Consider the following 2,997-nt stretch of genomic DNA (forward strand, 5'->3'; position numbering starts at 1 on the left):
GTGTTTCATTCTGTTGTGCCTAAAGTTGCTATGGGTTAGAACCAACTCAGTGGCACCTGTGACAGGTAGGTTTATTGTGCCAACAAGGACATGTGGATTGTAGGGCAGTTTGATTGGAGGGCAAAAAGGTAATTTGTTCCTTGAGCCCTGCCTCTCTCTCTCTCTCTCTCTCTCTGGTGATCAGACCAGTGTGTGGTTACCTTAGCAAGTTGTCTGCCTCAACTTGTGAGTTACACTACCTGTGGGACACCCAACCCTTGGATGGTGTTGCTAGAGCTTGAGGTTCCTTCGAGACCTGCTTTGCCACACTGCTGATGTATACATCATTTGAGCTTGGGGTTGTTTGATTCTGTCATCTGGCTGACTGTTGGTGACCCACCCTGATATTTGCTGCTTGTAGCCAGACTGCCTGCATTGCTCTACACTACAGAAGACTCAGCTATCTGATTCCTTGACCTTGGACCAAGCATCCCTCATGCATTGAAAGACTTCCAGTATATTAATTGTTTCATGGAAGGGAGGTGAACTGAGCCCCCTGTATCACTGTGTGGACTACTTAGCTGTTGTATTCCTTCATGCTGTATATAGCTAGCTAGCAATATATATATATAAAATCATATATATATATAAAATCATATATATATATAAAATCATATATATATATAAAATCATATATATCCTGGTTTTTTCTCTCTAGAGAACCCTGTCTAACACAGCACCTAACTACAACAACAATACAAAACATCATATATATATATAAAATCATAAGTGTCCTGGTTTTTTCTCTCTAGAGAACCCTGTCTAACACAGCACCTAACTACAACAACAATACAAAACATCAACGATGCATAGAATCTTTCTAATTCCTAGAATACTAAAACTATAAATGTGAATTACCTTGAACTTTTTAATTTGAATATATATTTTTATTTAGAATGTAGCACTAACAACATAATGATAAACTGTCACAAATTTGTACCCAGAAGAATATATCCCTAAAATGTGCTTGTTGCCCCCTACAAGTAATTTAAGTATATTATTATTATTATTAATATTATTATTTGGTGCTAGAGTCAAAGACAGCATTTCAATTCTTCAGGCTTGGGGTATTTAGTAACATTATGATGATTGTCTAGTCAGGCAAAGGCAAGACATTCGAAAGCACTTTTGTCTTCTTCTGTCAGTTCCTTTGCAGTAAGCTCCATCTTCTCACGTGAGAAATCATTAATCGAGAGGCCCTCAACAGTCTTCCAGGTCTTATTCTGGATTACAGCAGGGAATGAGTAGAGCACAGTGTGGGGAGCACCAGAGGAATTTCCATCAGACATGATGCCCCTGGACACAAATTCTCCCACTGGGATTCCAAGCCAGCTCCCTGATGTGGTCATCAATGGCTTTCCCAGCTGCTCATGCTGGACAGCTTTTGATCCTTGATGATAGTGGTGCCGAGCTGCTGCCAGGTCAAAGACAAAGTCTCCTTTGAGCCAGCTGTCCTTTGTCAGAGCTTCATAAATTCCAACCTCCTTTCCTTGTCATTTATCCTCGGCATGGGTGACATCTGGATACTGAGTTGAAGAATGGTTGCCCGGATGATGACATTCGTTACGTCTCTAGAAGTTGCACCAAGTTTAAGAGCGAGCTGAGCCATAGGTTGGTTATGATCCAGATGACTCAAGCAACTGAAGTTCTCCTTGGGGATAGAGGGTGCCAACTTCCTGGCAGTCACACAGTTGGTATTGGATGGGTTTCCCACATTGGTAACCTTAGCTGATTTCTTGGCATACTTATTCAAGGCTGTCCCGTGGGATTTGAAGATTGTCATATTTGCTTTCAGCACATCTTTCCTCTCCATTTTTTCCCTTCTTGACATGGAACCCAGGAGAATGGCCACATCCAGGTCTTTGATGGCAACCTCTTCCTTATCCATTACAATGTCATCTTTCAGGAAGGGAAGCACACCGCCTTGCTGCTCCCTCTGAACAGCCTGCAGGACACCCGTCACTGGGTGATATCCAGCAGCTGGGGAATCAGGGGCCACTCTTTCCCCACAAATAGTGCCATTTCCAATGCTGTCCAGCAGTGAGTAGGCAATCTGACCCAAAGCTCCAGTCACCAGGACTCTGATTGATTCAGACGTGATTGTGGACAGAGAGGACAATTCCTCCACCTGCACCATCAGCCCCAGGAAGCCAGGTCGCCTCTGCCGTGGGACCAGCTGGGGGCTTGTGAGCGGTGTTCAGGGAGGAGAGGCTCAGCTCAAACTTTTTAAGATTTAAATTTAGATCATTTCAGGCTTTTCAGAGATGCTTATATACTCTGACAAACATTATTCTGTAACCCCAAATAATTTTATTTCACCGATTCATTGTAGAGAGTATTTAAAGAACCAATACTAAATGCTATTGAAGCTCCATCTGAAAATCAAGCAAGGAACATTTCCAGTGTATCAGACGGATGTCACAAATCTTTCCCAAAGCATCAGCGACCTGAGGGCTGACACAGAGAAGGATTATGGGTTATGACAAAGTGGGATTTACCTTCCCTCATTTTCAAGCTTATTTTACCACTGCATTTCTGGGACCACCTTCCCCCAAGGTAATTCAATGCTATCAGGCTGAATTCTGGGTAGCTCTCGTGGCTTTGGCTAACTTGGGAACACTACCTTTCCCACCATTGTATTAAAGGTAACTGCTATCATTAATATGACTACAATGAGAAGGAAGGCGGGAATATGCAAAGGTGCCATGGCAATTTAAAGAGACCTAGAATGAATGGAAAGTAAGCCTGGTTGCGCAGTGGTTACGCACTAGATGGCTAATCTAAAAGTGCAGCATTTCAAACCAGCAGCCACATATTTTAGGAGAAAGATGCTCCCAGCAAAGTTTATAGCCTTGGCAACCCCAAGCAGCAGTTCCACTTTGTTCCCCAGGTTCACTGTGAGTCGGAATCGACTAGATGGCCACCAGTTAGGTGGGTGTGGAGGCGTCACAGGCATCC

General features: G+C 43.2%; 1 pseudogene; it reads right to left on the reverse strand.

Annotated features, from left to right (window-relative positions):
- Nucleotides 1-1,136: 1,136 nt before the first annotated feature.
- On the reverse strand, nucleotides 1,137-2,176 carry LOC101656553 (annotated as a pseudogene).
- Nucleotides 2,177-2,997: the final 821 nt, after the last annotated feature.

This window comes from Echinops telfairi, unplaced genomic scaffold (assembly GCF_000313985.2).
Source record: "Echinops telfairi isolate 266 unplaced genomic scaffold, ASM31398v2 ScPeMD7_7439;HRSCAF=8477, whole genome shotgun sequence".
NCBI lineage: Eukaryota > Metazoa > Chordata > Mammalia > Afrosoricida > Tenrecidae > Echinops > Echinops telfairi.